The 20195-nt window shown below is 38.3% G+C and overlaps 1 protein-coding gene across 1 annotated transcript in view; it reads left to right on the top strand.

Moving 5' to 3' along the window:
* HDAC9 (histone deacetylase 9) overlaps positions 1-20195 on the top strand; it is a 451751-nt gene that overhangs the window by 111019 nt on the left and 320537 nt on the right.

The raw sequence follows: 20195 nt of genomic DNA, 5'->3' as shown, positions 1-20195 counted from the left end.
AACTCAGATTCCTTTGAACTGGGAAAAGGAAATCACATGTTGTTTCTGGCCTGGCCTACCTGGCAGCAACAAAAATGAGGTCAGAGAACTCAAAATTTGTAATAATAGATGGATTTTAAGTAGTTGATACCTACTTTTTGCTTTTTAACTGAGTTTTGATTGTTAATAGAGCAAAATAATTTAGCCAAGCTGCTAAAAGCAGTACTGCTCCTAGGATTTGTAGTTTATCTGTATTTCACATAGGCATTTTAATATGTCATTTTCTTTGCTATGCATAGGGAGAGGATTTTTTCGTCTGTGCCAGTTCTTTACTGGGAGAACTCTTAGCCAACTTTTCTTTATTCTTGAAGGACCGATTCCCTTCCCCAGCTGCTTTGGTCCAAGTGCAAATGCTAACTCAGCGCTGGCAGGCTCCCATTAGCAGGAATGCATTCCTTCCTTTGCAGGATCTGACACTGGGAGAGCAACTGCTGCTCTGGGCAAGTCCCAGAGGATCGATAGCTCTTTCAGTGGGATGCACTTTGATGGTGAGAAAGTAGCCTGTTTTGTTAAGCTGTCCAGATGATCAGGTCAGAGACTGGACTGCACAGGCCACTGTTCACCAGGCCAAATACCTGTTCCTCAAGACCCTGACCAACAAAGTGGAAGAAATCTTCCTATCAGAAAAAAAAAAAAATTAAGAGACTTAGGGAAAATTTTGCTGTGAGAAGTAATTTGGTATCTGTATGTGTAAACCTGAGCTTTATCAATCTCCCTTCAGGAATTACTGTTATTGTGTTCATGAATTTGGAAAGGTTTGGTTTTGGTGGTGTTTCTTTTGTTTTTTAGTTTCTTTGGTTGGTTGGTTGGTTTTTTTGTTTTGTAGGGTTTTTTGTTTGTTTGGATTTCTTTGGTGTTTTTGTTTGTTTTGTTTTTTCTTTTCTAGTTTTATCTAGAAATGAAATTATAGGAAATATAAGTAGCTGCTGTAGCTAAAATGTCGGTTGTTCCAATTGCTTCATCTTAGAAAAAGAAAGTTTTGTGCTTCCTTGACTTTAATACCAAAGTATGTATCTGAAATGTTTTTTCTGTCGCTTCTTTTTTAATTGGAATGTCAAGTTAAGAGTCCCATATGACTGGAACAAACTGTTTCAGTATAATCACATTGCAAGCTATATTTATCACCTTCTTTGACTGTAGAGATTTTATAGCAACCAAAGTTTCCCTGCCCAGAATCCTAACAAATGTTCAAAAGATGTACGATACAAGAGTTTAAATCTGTGTTGTAATATATTTTTTAAGAAAAAGAAAACTGGAAGCCTGTAATAGGGCTGTGACTCTGGTTTTGAATTTCCTATGAAACGGGAAAAATAAAATAATCTGGAGGGTAGGCATCAGGACCTAAATCTTCGCTCACCACACACTCAGAGCAAGGTACCTTTTTTTACTTGCTTTTTACCTTGTGACACCCAAACTCTCCAACTGTCTGAATCCAAGTAGCTTCTCAGAAAGCAGAAGTTACGTTTGGGACCTCCTCCAGCTGAGAAGCAAACTGGATCTAGGTCTTCCACTTCCTGCTAAACTGGGCTTTCAGAGGAAAGTTGGCCAGGATCTGGAAGCTGTGCTACTTTTCTGAAACAGCTATGCTTTGTAAAGAAAACTGCTATTTCTGCATTTTAAAAGAAACCTAACTTTCTTGATATAGCTTAGTTAAGTAGAGAGCATAGTTACCGTAAGGGTGACTGGGGTGCTGCTCTGCCTAGTTTCCAGAATGGAAAGGGGTCAGGATCAACTGAAGCACTGCCTGCCTTAGACCAAAGAAGTTGTGTTTTTCACAAAGACTGACTTTTGAACACCTGCAGCCTCTTCAGAACTGAAGAAAAGCACTTGGAGAGCTTTGGTGTTGCTTAGACTCTTTGGGAGTTCAGGAAAATTTTCTTTGGAGATTTGCAGTTTGAAAAACTTTAGTTATTTATGTTCTGGTCTGTGATATGACTGAATGTTGGATTCCCCGTGTTGTACAGAAGAATTACTCATGGAACTGTATCCTGATGTATTCACTTATCTCTTAAATAGCTCGTACATCAACCCTGGGCATGAGTATCTACAACTGTTGTCTCTTCATGACCTAATATCCTTTGCAATTATATAATCTGCTGGAACTGTGACTCTGGAGTTCAGAAGTTGTGCTGTGCCACTGGAATGCCTTCTTGAAGCAGACTTGAAAATGTGTCATATGATTACTGCAACTTCTCAATAATGCTAATATTTGGGTTATTTTGGTTATATTCCTCACTTTTGACAGATTCTCGGAGTTCAAGAGTTCTTGGAGTTCACATTCAACTGCAGGAATAAGAAAGTCAATATATGTTGTTCTAAAGCATTTTCTCCAGCACTCCCATAATTTCCCCCACATATTGTGCATGTAGTACCTTTCATTATGAGCTAGTGCTAGTTTTGCTGTAAGGAAATTATGTGACTGTGAAATAGAAACAGAAATATTCATTAGGTTGGGGACAGGTGTTCAGTTTCTTAAGAAGATCTCTGTCAATATATTATTTATCTTTTTAGAAGAATATGGAAAATTAGTGAGTGATTCCATTTCAGCCTGCACACAGAAGTCCTTCAGCAATCTTTGCTCAGCCAACATGAGACTAATCTATTTGTAACTATAGAAAAATATTTCAGCTTTTCAGAGCAGCCTTCAGTGAATTTCTTAGTGAGAAATGCAGAGCACTCAAGCACAAATTCAAGCTATTTTTCATTTCCTTGATTCTGGTATTCCAGGAGAGCCAGTTTTACCACACTCGTGGGTAATTTTCCTCTTGCAATCTCCCATTAACTCAATGTGTGTCAGTTAGGACATGATAAGTCACTACTGAAAGAAAAACCTTGGTCAGATTTTAATTCATGGCACATCTGTGCATTGTAGTCTTCGATGTTGCAAATGTGAATTGAGAAGGCAGGCTTGACTGCAGTGGGCTTACTTGCATGAAAAGTTGTTTTGCTCTTTGTTTTTACAGTGAAGCACAGAAAGACTTGCACTCCTAGCTTTTTTATCTTAAAAGGCTGGATAGAGCTCTTTCTAAAGGCAAGCAGAAGATTTCGGCTTGCCATCTGTTTTTAGGATAGACGTGAGTATGTTGGGAGGCTTTTATTTTGCCCTTACTGGCAATATACCTGGATGTTACTTGGCACATTTTGCATAAAGAGGATATTTAGCCCATAACGATTTAGCTAATGAACCATTTGTCCAGGTGATGCTTTAAAACCTTTAATGAGATGTCAGGTGGATGGGGATACCGAAGCACTGGTGAGGTGCTCGTACAGGGGTACTAAGGTAAAGGTCTTGTTCGGAGCTTCCTTTCATTTAAGCAACAAAGCTGTAATTACATAAACAGAACTGCTTCAACGTGTCATTATGGATTTTCCAGCTAATCTGTCCATTCATCTTAATGGTGCAGAACTTGTGCTTCATGTCACTCTCTGCCTTTGTTCCACTCCTTCATCTCCTGAAACGTCTGTCATGAAGAAAGTGTTTATCTTGAATTATGTGTTGGAGAAGGTTAGAGTGCACACTTCTGAAGCTTGGCATGAAATTTCCTAAACAAACCTTGCCAGTTGCTTTGTGAAAATAACAGAGGTATGGATTTCAGATTAACATTGTGCATTAATGTTTTTGGAAGCACTTAAAAATAACGGCTGTGGTGTTGGTGACTAAAGGAATCCCGTTGAAGTGCATGTGACATCCGCATTATTAACAAATCAGCTTATTCATTGTAACGAATATTATTATGATAAATGTTATATTAATGCACAATGATTAACAGTTATTACAGAGACTTTTTATTAACCGAAACATTTACTTGTATTACATTTAATTTAATACAAAATTTAAACACTTTTCTACTTGGATGTTTTTGTATTGGGCTAATACCGGTATTGTGTTGCTATACAAACACTTGCAGAACATACGTATGTGGGGAAATGGAGAGTGCAGTGTGAAGGCTCAGGGACCTGCTGGAGCTTGAGGCACAAAAAGGATTATGCTAGGAACAGCAGAGAGTCTCTGACTCACAAGCAGCTCACAGCTGTGGAATGGAATTATTTCACTTTAGCCTCTCTGCTTCTCTTTTTCCAATAGCTATGTTCAATTTAAGATGTGATCTTTTCCTTACACTTCAGTAACAGATGTCTCTGATGAATTTGTTCAAGTTCTATGTAATATTTCAATTCTTTTTCTGTAGCCAGTTGTGCCCATGTGCTTTTCTGAACTTGATGTATTTTAATTTTTTTTAAATCACTACTACATATATTTCTGAGTATTTTTATATATATTTTGAAGAAAAATACCTGGAAAATTTGTTAGGGGGAATGAAAAAACAGGTAAGTAATAACCAAAATATGTTCAGAAGGTTGTTTGGATTCTTAAGGTTTGTTTTCTCTATATTAATATGTAGAAACAAATGAAAAAGAGAACAGTCAGAAAAATCTGACTGCTTCGCTTTTTTAGAAGTGAGGATGCTGCTTCTCTGGTTAAGATCTTTGCTGTTCAATTTTCAGCAGTTTATGGTGGTATATACTAAATCTTAAGAATATGAATACTTCTATATGAACCAATAGCATTACTTATGCTCAAAACTGAAACTCTGTCTATGCACTATTCTCACAGAAACCTAAAAGGTATAATCCAATTAGCAATCATCTTTTTTTTTTTTCTCTCACTTTTTTGGTTTTATTTCAGAAATAGCACACTGTTGTTTTTCCTTTGGGTTAAGGTTTTCTGAATGGCTGATATCAATACTAAGGTGAATTTGGAAGTGCAGGTAGTACTCCCCAATGCATCTAGACACAGTGGAATTAATTTCTGTAATTTAAACAATACCTCCAGTTTAAATTTGGTTAAAATCTTAGTTGATGATTTCTGTTTTCAAATAAAATTCTTGCAATCCTGTTAAGCTCAGTGGAATTGCCATTTTTTATTTGCACTCAGAACTGATTTTCTTTAGGATTCAGTAATAAATTGAGTAGAATATGTGTGGGTACTGCACCGACTTTAAAAGTAATGTCAAGGTCTTACAAATCCTCATTAAAAGTAAATATAAACCAAAAGAATTGAGTAAGACATCTGTGGGTTTTGAAATGTCCACATTCTTTACCAATCTTGAAATGTAATATTGTTTAAAGCATGGAGTAGGACCAAGTGTTTTATATCAACTTCCTCTTTATATATAACTAAACGGCATAAACAGCAGTGAAAAGCACAAATAATTGCACTCTTTTTTGTCAAAAGAACAGGATTAAGGAAGACAGAACCAGAATAGTATTCTGTAATAACCATTAGTTAATCTAATACCTAACAGCAGCATTGCTAATACCTAGGTATATTTGGTAAGGATAATGGTGTACTAGTTTGGGATTTTCAAGTTTATACAGATGCTTATAGGTGGCTTTTGCTTAAGGAAATTAGAAGGGCAGGAACAGATGATTTATAGGATGCTCAGGTGCCTATACCTGTCGAGAGATTTGATAACAAGATTGAATTTCTCACCAAAATTTGTAGATCTCTGTCTTGTGCCATATGATTATTTTTGTTTGCTTGTTATTTCTCTGGGGAAGTCAATGAGCTGTATAATGATTTAGGAAATAAACTACTGCTGTAGTATTTGAAATGTCAATTTTGTATGGCACTAAACCTCTTGTAAGTGAAAAGTAAGAGAGAACGAGGATGCCAAAAATGACATTTCAATAATCCAGGTCACTGACACAAAGTTGTCTCTAAAAGGGATATATTTGGTATTGCTCCCAAACTTTGAACTGTTGAAGTAAATCTCTTCTATCAATCATTAACATTCCTCAGCTGTTCCTTGAAATTCCAGTTATCTCTTGGTGAGAATACTAGGAAATACATTATTTCTATTTTAGGATCTGAAACTTTCAAATAAACTTTGAAAATTGTTAACACATTCATTGCTACTGTTACTGTTTTCCACTGAGATTCACTTGGCGAGCTTTTGGAACGGATTTTTCTTTTTAAATTTTAAAAATATGGAAAACTTCCTGGAAATTGCTTTTATTCTTAGTATGAAAATTATTCTAAATAGATACAAATCTGGTAGAACACAAAACCTTAGAATTAAAAAAATGGTGGAAAGCTTTGGCAGACTTCATACTGCAGAATTCTTCTCAATTCTGTCTGCATGTTGCAGCTCTTATCACTGAAATCCTTCTCTCAGCTGCTGCTGCATACCAAATGAGATCCTCAACATAGCATTGACTTGTTTATTAGACTAGGTTTTCCCCCTAATTAACCATTGAAGCTGAAATCCTGACCATTAAAATAACGGCCTATATTTTGAGTAAATTTTAGACTTTATTGGTTTTTTGCTTTCTATTTCAGTCCATTTATTTGTGATATCATCATAGTAAATATGTTGGTGAAAAGTGCCAAGTCTCTGTCATGAATAGCGTATGATGAAAGTGCTAAGTCCATGATGCTTGCCTATTAAAATAGCTTCTGTACATGAAAATAGTTCTGTTGAGAACTAGCTTATTAATAAAATCAACCCTGTTTATAGCAGCATTCTGGCCCTGCCTTTGCTATGCCTTCACTCAGTGCTGATGACTTCACTGATTCCCTTGGACGGGGAATTCATGGGTCTTTAGGAGTGTATTTACATCGAGTAGACACCTATCCCTACTATGCATAATCCAGCCAGTGTAAACACTCTCTCATTGCTGACCTCGATTAATCATGGTAATTTATGAAATTTTCTAAAATACTTGTTCACCAAAACATGAATGTTGTTTATGTTTTTGTTTATGTTTTATCACATGACAAGAGATCATACTATCTGAAATTAATTTCAGGTGATTTAATGATTTTGTTAACAAAATGGAATCACTTCTGAAAAGGATCATTACGCAGATACCTCTTCAATGTGGTGAGCAGGGACTGAGCAGAGGGCACACAGAGCTGCAGCAGAGTCAGAGGACTATCAGTAGTGCTGAATGTTGGTAGCAGCAGTAACCCAAGCAGTGCCAATGCCTGTGCCTAATGTTGTGAAGGTCCCAGGTGTGAAAATCACCAAAAGAAACCTCTTCCTAGCATGGCATGAGATCTGCTGAGGTTTAACCCCAGACAGCAACCAAGCCCCACGCAGCAACTTGCTCACTCAGCCCTTGGTGGGATGGGGGAGAGAATCATGGAATCATAATGACTGGGGTTGGAAGGCACCTTAAAAATCATCTAGTTCCAAACCCCCTGCCATGGACCAGGACATCTTCCACTAGATCAGATTGCTCAGAGCTCTATCTAACCTGACCTTGAGGACATCCAGGGATAGGGCATCCACAACTTGCCTGGGCAACCTGTTCAGTGCCTCACGACCCTCACAGTGAAAATTTCTTCCTAGTAGCTAATCTAACCCCACTCAGTTTGAAGTCATCTCCCCTTGTCCTATCACTACTTTACTCTTGTAAAAAGTCCCTCTCTGTCTTTCTTACAAGCTCCCTTCAGGAAGGTCACAGTTAGGTCACCCTGGTGGCTTCTCTTTTCTAGGCTGAACAATCCCAATTCTGTTAGCCTTTCCTCAAAGGAGAGGTGCTTCATTCCTTTGTTCATCTTGGTGGCCCTCCTCTGGACTTACTTGAACATGTCAATGTCCTTCCTGTGCTGTGTGAGAAAATTTGTGGCTCAAAATAAAGACAGTTTAATAGAGAAAGCAAAAGCCATGGAGATACAAGGAAAGCAAAACAAGGAATTCGTTCACCACTTCGTGTCACCTCACAGGTGTTCTACCATCCTCAGGGGAGCAGGACTCCATCATGCATAACTGTTGTTTGGGATGACATATGCTATTACTCCAATTGCCCCTCTGCCCAACCCTTCCTTCCCTTCTTTCTTATTCACGTAGCTTTACATGCTGAGCTTGATGCCACATGGTCTGGAATGTCCCTCTGGCTGGCTGGGGTCAGCTGTCCCTGCTTTGTCCCCTCCCAACTTCTTGTGCATCATGAACCTGCTTGCTGGTGGGATGGGGTGAGAAGCAGACAAGGCCTTGGCACTGTGTAAAAACTGCCTAGCATTAGCAAAAACTTCTCTGTATTATCAACCCTGATTTTGTGTTTTATCAACCCTGATTTTGTGTTTTATCAACACAAAACCAAAGCATAGCCCCATACTAGCTACTGTGAAGAAACCTACCTCTACCCAGTCACAACCAGCATAAGATCTTAATGAGGTTATTGCCTGAAGGGTCAGAGGACTTTACGTCTAGAGTTCCTGCAGCCAGGGTTCCGACAGTCAGAGTATTTTGGGATGTATAAAACTTACTATAGGGTATTTTAATGGGGTTGTGAGAATCTACAAGATTTTAATGGGGTTGTGAGAATGTACAAGTGGTATGTGATATTTGGCAGAAGGTTCAAAGGTTGATGAAAGTGGGTGAGGGAAGAGAAAGCATGAGAAGATGGAGAGAAAAGGGAGCTTGTCCCTTGTAAGCAGATTACTGGTCATTACACTCATCTCACGGAACACAACATCTGATTTATGCAGTCTATATTCTTATAATCTCCTATTTCTAGTCATCCCCTTCGTACACCCTCTACTCACAGTCTGCTTGTATAAACCCTAAGAAGCTTGTTGGTCGGCCTGAGCGCCAGCCACTGGCACACGAGGCTGCAGACCTTGGGGCTCTCGGTGCAGGGAATAGCGGAGCTGGGCTCCAAGGGCAGCTGATGGACACACTGAGCGTGTGGGCTGGTCTGGCTTCTGCTTTTCACAGCGCTTTGAATGTTTCTGCTCTGGCTGGTTCATATTTAGTATTTGGAAGTCAGGCACTACAAGTAAAACTGTCTGGCTAGCTATGGTTTATCTTCTGTATGTTTAATATATGAAAGTAACTAGCAGGTGACCAGTAAGAAAGAATTTTGTTCTTTCCCTCATGTTAAGTTGATTTACTACTATGAAAGCAAACACAGATTTCCTCTCTTGTAGACTTGGTGCTTGAGACTGCACACAGGGTTTTGTACAGCATTCCTGAGATGCCTGAATAAGCGTGTGGACTCTCTTGTATAAATAATAGTGCACATACAGTAATATATGTGTATATAACAATATTATTTCTTTAAGTTTAATTCTATGAGGATTTTATGAAAGGCAAATACAACATAATGCAAACACAGGTGGAGAACTTGGCTTTTTGGTGAAAGATTTTTGGACAAAGAAGAACAGAAGATAAGAGTGTCTAATCAGAATAGGAAAAATTTTTTGACTGTTCCCCCCCCCACTGAGTTTGCTAAAAGATAAATTAAATAACATCTATCTACAGATACATGATGAAATATTGATTTGTACATGTGTATAATATTTTAAAAATATTTTTAGCAACTGATCAACTGGTAAAGGTTCTCAGAGTAATAAATGGGGTTTTTTTGAGGCTCTGCATTTGACCAATTAAGAAGTGTAAATCCAAGTGCAATAAGTTGTTTTCAAGTGTCTCTTGTGCCTGGAAAAGTTGAACTGTAATGACTATCAGTGATTCACTTACATAAGGCAGGAAGAGTTTTTTTCTTAGCTGCACTTAAAATTGGAGATTTTCAAATGGTGTGGTTTCAGCCACATAGCATCAATCAAAAATGTCATATGAGTTACACTTAGAGCAAGTTTCTAATGCGCAGGTCCATGAGTATGCTGCAATGTTGCTGTTCAAGGGGGGAAAAAAAGAAGTAAAAAAATATAATCAGCTGTTCATTCTCTCTTTGATCACAACATTGAACGCTTTGCTTGTTTTTTTTTTTTTGTGCTGTGCTTGTGAAGGCAGCAGTTCCTTGAATGTACATGGGAACTCGGGAATTGGTTTCTTTAGGATTACAATCTCGTGTCAGTCTGTGCTGTATAGACATGGCATGGAACAGTAAATGTGAATCCAGAGTCTACATGCCGTATATATATGTCTTGTTTTGGAGCACAAGTTTCAGATATAGCTATGCTTTTTACAAGAGAAAAAGCAACAAACAAATTATACAGTTTTTTCCTTCTAGAGAACCATTAAAATCTTTAAATCACTCCATTTTGCTATTGAGTATTTTATATACTCACCAAGTATTAGGGAAACCAATAAACATTTTAGAAGGCTTTAAATGGCATTAGAGGTATTATTTTTTGTGCTTATATAAGGTATAAGTACCTTAGTTCAAAGGTAAGGCTTAGAGAGTGTCATAAACATAATCCTAAAGGAACTGAAATAGATTTCTGACTCATAAGTATATAACAACTTCTAAAATCAACATAGTGGATCTTCTTAGGCATTCAGAAGTGTGTATTTGCACATTTCACTGAGAATTTTCTGAATCCCACATCTTTGGATGTGAAATTCATGCTTTGGGCCTGCTGCTGTTACACTGTACCATTAATATACCCTTTAAAGTCAGGGCATATAACCATGTGTGTGTGGATAAGGGAAACGGTGGAAAGCAGAGGAAAACATTCTGATTAAACATTTGAGTGTTTTGCTGAGTTTTGTTGGGTGGGGTTTTTTGGTTTGTTTTGGTCTTCCTGGGGGTTTTGTTGGCTTTTTGTGGGGTTTTTTGTTGGTTTTGTTTTGTTTTGTTTGTTTGTTTGTTGTTTTGTTTTTGTTTTTGTTTTTTTTTTGTTTGTTTGTTTTTTAAGGACAGAATGCAAATGGCTCTTTGATGCTGCTCAGAATGCTGAAAACTGTTTCAGAATTTAAAATCTCTGCCCAAACCCCAGCATTCAAAATATGAGTTGCCCTGTTGGTATGCTGACTGGATATGTGTGCACAAGACAGGCAGATTTATCTGTGTACTGTGTAACATGCATAAGCCAACTCAGACGTGTGGAGATGTCTGTGTGATGGATCACACAGCCTCATGATAAATGAATTCTTTCTCTGTGTGTAGCTGAATACAAACAATGTGTGTGTTGTGTGTCCAAAAAACCCTTGTAAGTTGCCCTTGGGATTTCTAGTTAAACAGATTTCACAAAGGTAGGAATATAAGTGGGAATAGCAGACTTCTAATATATCTAACAGGATGTTGCCATGAAGGTGGAGCTAGGATTTTTATGGATGTGTCCAGCAAGATAACAAGAAACAGTTGGCGTAAATTGAAAATAAAAGGAAAAAATATATATAAGGATAATTAGGCAAACAGATTACTTGGGGAGGTTATGAATCCTCTACCACTAAAGGTTTTCAGTGCCCAATGAGATTAATCTCTAAACAATGCGATCCAAATTCAGTGTTGACCCAGCAGAGCAGGACATTAGGCTGGAGATGTCGCAAGGTTCCTTTGAATCCAAGTGCTTCTGTGAATCTGCAATACTTGCAGTAAACTTAGTCAAAATTTGCCTCCAAGTGTATGCCGTATTGTGCTGCAAAAGTTGATGATTTACCTTCCAACACACTATAGTAAAATTTACCTCTCGTTATAAAACAGAATAGAAACCCTTTATCTTGAAGGTTTAAACAGCGCCTTACAGCTAATTATGGTATTTTTTCAGTGACTTGTAAGATGCACACTGTTGAGGCATAGTCTGTGGTATAAGCTTCTTTTATTACTGAGTTTTAGTACAGGGTTTTATTAAAACTCTGAGCATGAGCATCTGCACTTGTATTAAAATTATCCTGCTATCACTGGAAATCTTATTTTTTAGTTCACAGTGCCTTTGAATCCTAAACTTCATTTTTTACTTTTCTTGATCCTCTTTGAATTGGCTGGCAGGGGGAGCTGTTGGTTGGAGTTAAGTCCATCCCGTTACTATTGTTTTTCTTTGGTATTATTACTCACTAGAGGACTGACTGGTTAAATGCTTGAGTGAAAAGGAAATTTTTTTCGTGTTACTGGAAAACATTCATTTGGGTATAGAAAAGGAGAAACCAGGAAGCATGAACAAGAATCTCTGATGTTCAGCTTCAAACTGTAGCAACTTAATCCTTGTGAAGAATCGTGTATTTACCTAGTATTGCCACAGCCCTTTAAAGGCTTGAGTGCTGTATCTGTAAATAGGGTGTAGCCTTGAACTGATACCTTGATAAACTTCATTGTGCAGATCATAAAACCAGCAGGGTTCATTTGTATTTAGGATTGTGCTCTGTTCCAGCATTTGTAAAGTGTTTGATTTGGCTGTAGTATCATTCCTGGATCCCACCCTGGTTTAGCTTGTGCTTTTTCTCTTTTCCTTTTCTGCGCTGGATGGTGCAGCTGAAGCAGTCCTTCACTTTCCATGCTGGCTAAGAGCAGAATGAAAGAGTTGTTTCTTCCCTTAGGGCTGGTGTGAGAAGGAGTAAAAAATGTCTTTAAAGAGTCTTTCAAAGTCAGGAGTAATTGATGCATTTTGAATTCTCCAGACTGTGGTCTGCAGCTTACCAGTAGACATGTTATGTGGTTTTGTCCCTATCTGCTTGTTCCTGGCAATTTCTAGGAGTTTATATGATCTTCACAACCAAGAAGTCTGTTGTCTTTTATGAAATCCTGGAAACCAGGAGAAAAAGGCCAAGTAATGTCAATATTCAGAACATGTAATACAAAACTTTCATTCAGCTCCTGTTCTGGTGCCGCTTCTAGCGTCTGTCGCGATATAAAGGCAGGTCTGGAAGAAGCCCGAGAGCAATACCCAAGGAAGGCATCTGAGCATATGAGAGCTCGTGCCATGAAGCTCGCCAGGCTCATGCCATGAAGTGCAAAGGGGGAACAACTGATTTTCAGGGGTGCCATTGAAGGTAACTTAGCTTATTCATTCAGAAACTGCTCATGCCAACAGTCAAGCCACCGACCTTTGTTTTAGAGTGTAGACACTTCTTAATATACAGTGCCTTCTTTGTGGCAAGGGTCCAAACTGCAGCCAGTTAGACACTCAAAATGCAGGCACTTCTGTTCAGGTATTATACCTAGGTTAAAGAAAAAAAAAACCCTGAAAATAAAATATTTATTTTAGATTTCTTTTCCTGCCATTAGAAGGGATCTGCTCACTTGTGCGTTTTTTTTCCACTCAGACACAGAAATTACGTGCAATTATAAGCTCCAAGGGTGAAATCTGCTGGCCAGGATTGCAGCCAGACTCCTGCAGAGGGAGCTGGCACAGAGGACTTCTCATGCTCCCTTTCCTGCTACCTTGGGCTGCTGGAAAGATTTGGTCTGTGAACAGATGAGCCTTTTCTGTTCCTATTTCCTCAGTTTGAAATGTTGAAATTTTGCTTGCAGATAATCTTTTGATCCTTCTTTGTCTGGCCCACAAACTTGTAAATCATGTCATTCATGTCCTCTTGGTTGCCAACTATATTAATCTTTAAAAATAAAGCAAGCCACTATATTTTCTTATGGCAGACATCCTGGAGCCCTCTGTTTTGGATGTTATAGGCATCATGCTACACAAGGGCCAACAGAAAATTCCTCAGCATAAAGTGATGGAAACAATTTTTATATAAGATATCCAGTTTAAAAAAAAAAAAAAAAAAGAGAGAATAAAGAATAAAAAGAAGGGTTTTGCAAATTAGGAGTCATTTTTGGGCAGCAGACTTTCAAATAAATGGCCTTGATTCAACCAAAACTACAGTGACTCATAATCACATCAACATATAAGATTTCTGCCTCCCACTCAGCTGTTTTGGCTTTTCCAACTGATTAACAGGAATATCTGACAATCATCTTTATTTCTGATATGCTGGAAATGTACTCAAAGATTTCCAAAAACATTTTTAATACAGGCATAGTATTATCAAAGAGCTCATGGGACCCAGGTGCTATTTGCTGAATTATTTCTTTCCCCCACTGTTTAGAAAAAAAAGCAACAAGATATTTTAAATTAATTTTAGTCACTTAAAAGGATTTGGCAGGTACTCTGCTGTTGAGACTCATCTAATTAGTGAGTCTCAAGTACTGTTTATTTTCGATTTTGGAACAGGTAGATATAAAAAGAATATAATAATGATAACACATTTCTCTGTGTCTGTTTAGGGATGTATATGTAGATGTGTAATTCTTCAGTGAACTGGTTGCACCCTCTGTTGTTGGATTGCCATACTCTTCCCATTGTATACAATTCCACAAGTACGTTTTGCTTTGAGAAGCTTTCCCGCTTCTCGTTTGTAACATGCTTTAAAGCTGTGCAAGACACAAAGATTCTTGTTTTTCTTTAGCATTATTGAAACTTTAAAGTATTAAAAATTACCACTTGCTTTATACCAGATGTAATACTAATGAAAACTGTGGGTGACTGATTAAATGATAATTGCATGTGAGCATTCCAGAAGCTGAAGCCCAAACTGCTCTAGCAATAGAAAGAGCAATAGGAAGGCCATGTTGGAAATGTCTGGGACCTTAGAGCACCAGAAATGCTTGAGGAAAGGGAAAGGCAACTGGACAGCCTACTTCTCTGACTACCCTCAATACCTGAGTATAACAGAGGTCTGCCTCTTAGAGGGAATGAACTCTCCTGATCTCTGGGTTGTGAGCAGAAAGCCATAATAGACTTCCTGCTGATTGTCCCTTCAAATTCAGCAAGTTACAGCTGGGGTGCATCCTCTCAGCTCTGTTAAGGAACAGTTTTCAGTTGTAGGCTGAGTTTCAGTTGAGCACCAGTGGTGCTGCTTGGCAGGGCAGTGAAGGGCTGACAAATGGTTCTTCCTTCAGCTGGGGTGGTATTTGATGGGGTACATAAACCAGGGTTTATTTTTCCTTTTATTTCTTTGAACTCATTCTTCCACACTTCATTTTCCTGCTTTGAAATTGTGTTGTTTGCATTGTGAACTCATGCATGCAAATTCAGGTTATGCAAGTTTTCAGGAGCTGGAAGAACCTTATATATGTTTAGATATTAGATTGATCTTTGAATGTATAAATATGCACTAAGATTTCTGAAGGAATTTTGCTCTATTCAGAGCACAGGGGAGTGTAAATAGCTGTTACACATCTTTACATGTCCTGCTAATTTCACTTGCATAAATATGTAGCAATGGACTCATAATTAACAAGGTAAACTTTCCAGAGTGTGCAAGCTGTTCCTGCACAAGTACATAATTGCATATCAAACTTACTAAATGTGCATTTAATTTAACTTCAATGTGGTATGTGCATAATTGAGAATTAGAGGACAGAGGTATATCCCTGTGAAAGTTTCTTTCAGCAAGCTGAGATTTGAAGGATAACTAGTTGGTTGAATCAATCATGAGCTCATCAGATAAAAACCATATTTAAAGGATGTTTTTATTCAACAAGCACATAGTCATGTGCAACAGAGGCTGGAAAAATATTCATAAATTTACTGAAATTTTTGTTTTCATAAAAGTTTGTATTTGGATTTTGGTCTTGATTTCATGTACCCAGACCAGTCAGAAAATTTTACTTGTAGGAAATTTTTTACACAGCTCTAAAAGGTGCTTTTTCTGAAGCATCATCTTCCTGTCTATCACTGCGATAGGACGTTTGGTTAAAGATGAATGAAAATTGAAGAGTTTTGTGTATGATATTCTAATTAAAACAGGGGCATAGTCTACTCCACTTCTGCTTCCAGGTTCTTTCCCTGGCATCAGTTGAAAACTTGGGCTGGCCCTTTGCATAAGTGCCCCTCTGCCCTCTGTAGATACTTAATACTAATTTAGATAAGTCGCCTCATCTCAGTGTTTTAGTTCTTATTTATATTGCAGACCTAGTATGTTACTTCTCCCCTTCTTTGACTTTCACATCCAGTCAACAGAGCCCTGAGTTGGTCTTTTCTCTCCCTGGCCCTCCCACTAAAGAGCCTTGCTTGGTGGTATTCCCATCTCAGCTGGGGCCCCTAACCATTGCCATAATAAATTGATCTAACAATAATTAATGATCTAACAATAATTAATGATATTTTAAACCCACAATCCCCTATACATCTGCAGGATTTTACACTGTATCTGTGCACCCTACAGTGAAAAAAGATCCTGCCTGCAATATTTCAACTTACTCATAAACATTTAATCACAATTTATGGCAATAACCATAACCCTGATGTAGTCTAAGACCTGTGTGCTGTGAATTCATTCAGTTCAGTTGTATGTCAGTGTATGCTTTGCAAGGAGTCTTATATTCCTTAAAAATGGAGGAATTAAATTAAAGATGTTCAACATATTTTATTCAAGTTTTTGGGTTTGGTTTGTTGGGTTTTTTTACTGCCCATGCAGTTTCTGTTCTCAGTTTGTCAGTCTTTTCTGTGACTGTACGTAAATACTTCAAACACATTGTTGGGAGGCTTGATGCTTGTTGATCTTGTTGACAAAGCCTTCAGCAATGGACCAGCATCTGATGGGGCACAGTGACTGTGGCCTGAGCCTGTCCAACAGAGCGAGGCGAGGGCAGCAGGTTTATCCCTGCTGGACACCTGTGGAGCAGGACACAACACCTGGCTCCACGGGCACTGAAGGTGCGTGCTGGCAGTGCTGAAGTGACAGCAGCTGCCTGGGGCAGCTCTAGTGCTCAAGAATACGCCAGGGAATTTCCAGCATGCTTTGAATAGGTGAGGCAAGTCAGCAAGTTAAAACTATTTAGGTTTTTGGTTGAACTCTGCCTGGAATGATGTGTCAAGTTAAGAATCCTGCCCATTGGCAGGGCTTTTCCCCAAGGAGATGGGCAAACTACATGAGTGATTTAACCCGAACAATGACATGGAGATGCAGTCTCTGGGACAGATGAATTCTGGTTTCCACTGGCATCAGTGAAACTTCTGCTAATTTAGTGAAGATACCATATGGTCCATAACTTTGCTTTCCTAGTCAGATAGAAAAATGTCATTTCACAAGAACAATGGGGATTTCAAATGGGTGGAAGACAAGTGTTTAATGAACTGTAATGTAAAACTGAAGAAAAATAGTAAGTTGAGCATGTATCATATATGAAACTTCTTTTAAAAAAACTGTTTTCCTAAATGATAGCAAAAAATGTATCGTGACACTTAAAAACCTGTAATCATTTACTGTCAAGATTTTAGGGCAACCAAACTACAGTTTTAAATACAGGACTTTTGGCCTTCGTTCCTGAGGAAATGAGGCTAAAATGATAACACCCTCTTCCTATTCTCTTCAAGCTTTAAAGCACATTGGGAAATTTCAGCCTGATTTAGCAGAGGAGCAGAAGTCTGGAATTCATGGCAGAAAGTCTGCAGCACAGCAATGACTGTGTGACAGCTTGGCTTACTAATTGCTGACTGAAAGCATCAGGATTTATAAAGTTATTAATTGTTAATTTTGCTATAAGATTTCAATTTCTGTTCTTTTTTTCAAACAGAAATTAATTTTCCCATGGCTTTTTTAAAATACATAGGTACACACAAGCCACAGTAGTATGAACATTTGGTACAATTAGAATAGAAACCAACTTGGGGAAAAAATACTTTATATATCTATATATATTGTCACAAGTGGGAACCTGTGTTCCTATTTGTTCACAATATTGGGAATATGCAAATTTAAAAAGCAAAAAGAAATATGCATGACAAATGTATTAATGCTGTCAGTTTGTTTTCTTTAATCTTTGGTAGGTAGTCATCCTGTCCTTTGTTGACACTGAAGTACACTCCAAACTCAGAAATTCATACCAGTTAGCAACCTGAATTAATCTTGCTTAAAGATACAGTTTCCTTCCTGCTACTTTTTGCTATAAGAGCAATGTGCAAATGTTCTTTAATGCTTATCATTAAAAAGAAAATGTTATGCTTCAATTATGCTACATTTCTTTGGGCCTAGGAGCTAGTGAATTTGAACAGCAAATCACTGCTGTATGCCTAGTTCCTAACTCAACTTTAAGTTCTCCTCTTTTTCATCAGTAGCACAGTTTTTTTCTTGATGAGTACTGTTTTGGGTTTTTTTCTCAGGCAGTTCAGTACCTCAGTCTGCAAGGAATTAATTCTTATGTCATTATGAATGAAAACTATGAAAGAAAGGTTATGAAGACTTTTTCTCAGATTTGAAGCATCTGCTTTTTTTATTAACCTTTCTTTTTTGTTTTAATCAGTAGACATTTCACACGTGTGTGTCTTAAATAACTTCCAGTGTATCTAAATAGATAGTTGCAGTCACTGGTTTGCATAGTTGCAGTCAAAACATTTCCAAATTTGGTACTGATATTACTAAGCAGTATCACTCTCTCTTATAAAAATATTTTTCTGCTATCAACTGACACACTTCTTTTGCTGCACATTTGCCTTCTGAAAGCTTCTGTCTTTCCCTCCCTTAATTGTATGATGTCTTTTCTAAACCATTGGTGATAAACTGGGTGCTATTGAAAGACTGAATGACTTACAGATAGGAAGAGACAGTATTACTTTATGTTAATATACTCAAGATTAAACATGTATATTTTTAATATCAGTGAAGAACCACAGAATAACTAGGCTGATGCAAAGCAATATACAGTATGAGGAAATACTTATGCTTTATTTTTACTTGTTACACGTGTTTCTGTAAAGCTCAAATTATCCCTTGACTAGTGGAAGACAATCTGTTAATTGAAACCTACCGTACTTTTCTCTTTCTCAAGGCGTAATTTAGACTAGATTTCAAAAACTAAATAAACAACAGTCTGCCTGCCCATTAAAAATGAGTGTGTCAGGTTTCTGTGTAATTAAGTCTTTTAAATAATCTCCACTTAACCGTTCACAAGGGACCATGTAATCTTTGAGGATTTACATTGCCATTGCCTTTTGTCTCAGAGTGAAGGGTGTTTGCTGGAGTATTGCAGGGTGGGAAGGATTTGCTCACTGAAATACAGCTGCAGGTAAATCAGCAGCATGTACTGTATGGTACTAGCACTGTGTGCAATAGGTATATTTAAAGATGGTGGGGAAAAGGTTTTGTCTATGCTGACACTTCAGTTAATACTAAACCTACTGACTAGTTAAGTACAGGTTTTAAGTGGAATAAATCCCTCTGCAATTTGTCTGTATTACAACCTTTATTTTAGTAAAGACACTGCTATAGAAGATGTGTGTGACCCCTGCACATTACAGCTTTGCACTGCACTCCTTTTCCTGAACCCTGGCGATGGGCGGGGTTCTTTTGGCATTGTGCTCCTTCTGCCTGTGGTGACCACTTTGGTTATTTGGATCTGAACCTAAACTAGGGGTTTACAGATAAAAAAGCCCGTACTGTGTGGGTTTCTGAACACACTGGGACTTCTTGGGAAAAGAGCCCAGAGCAGGGAAGGTTAAAAGACCTCACAGTGCACAAGGAGACACCCAAAGAGTTGGAAATAGTGAGATGTTTAAAGGAGGGGATCTATGTGGCAGAGGTATCACAGTGATCTCCTGGGCAGGGACATTGGCACTGTGGTTGGAAACTGCAGGATTGTAGCTTGGGCCTGAGTAGATGAGACTGGAACAGGAGAGAAATCCACTGTAATCCTTCACAGAATCACAGAATATGCTGAGTTGGAAGGCACCCACAAGGATCATCAAGTGCAACCCTTAGCCCTGCACAGGACCATCCCCAAGAGTCACACCGTGTGCTGGAGAGTATCATCCAAGTGCTTCTTGAACTCTGTGAGTCTCGGTGCTGGAGAGCCTGTTCCAGTGCCCAACCACCCTCAGGGTGAAGAACTTTTTTAATATCCAACCTAAATCTCCCCTGACACAACTTTAGGCTGTTCCCTCGGGTTCTGTCACTGGTCACCACAGAGAAGAGATCAGTGGGAAATGCAGAGCAACTGTGCTTGGATTGCTGTAAGTGCTGTGCAGTGCTAACCACTGCTACAGGAGAAAGGTAATGTCATGGGTCACGTTCCGCATCAGCAACCAAGTGGCTCCTCTTTACTTTCAGTCTTCTAGTGCTGCATTCCTGCCTCAGTGGATCAGTAACCTGCTGCACATCTTATCAGACTTCGCAAAACTCAAAATTGAGCATGTGGCTGCAGTGTGAATGGAAGGAAAACCTGTAAGGAAACGTCAAGAGCCTGGAAAGAAATGTCTCTATATCTGCATTACTATTCCATGCAAAGAAAAGGTGTGAGTGAAGATTACATAATGATCAAAGAGGAGAGAGAAGAAGATGTGATAGAGTAATGACTGCTGTGAGCAAATGTGTCAGAAGTTTTGTAGAAAAAGCCAGCACATAGAGGTGTGGTTAGAGATTCAGTTACAGCAGCCATGCACAAGGGTGTTAAAATGAAAGTTGCACCCTCGAGATTAATCTGGTATTTCCTGTCTTTTTAATCTTTAACCAAACCTTTTAAAGTTA

This window comes from Myiozetetes cayanensis, unplaced genomic scaffold, assembly GCF_022539395.1.
Source record: "Myiozetetes cayanensis isolate MyiCay16 unplaced genomic scaffold, myiCay2020 scf1, whole genome shotgun sequence".
NCBI lineage: Eukaryota > Metazoa > Chordata > Aves > Passeriformes > Tyrannidae > Myiozetetes > Myiozetetes cayanensis.
This window is presented reverse-complemented; position numbering and strand designations above follow the sequence as displayed.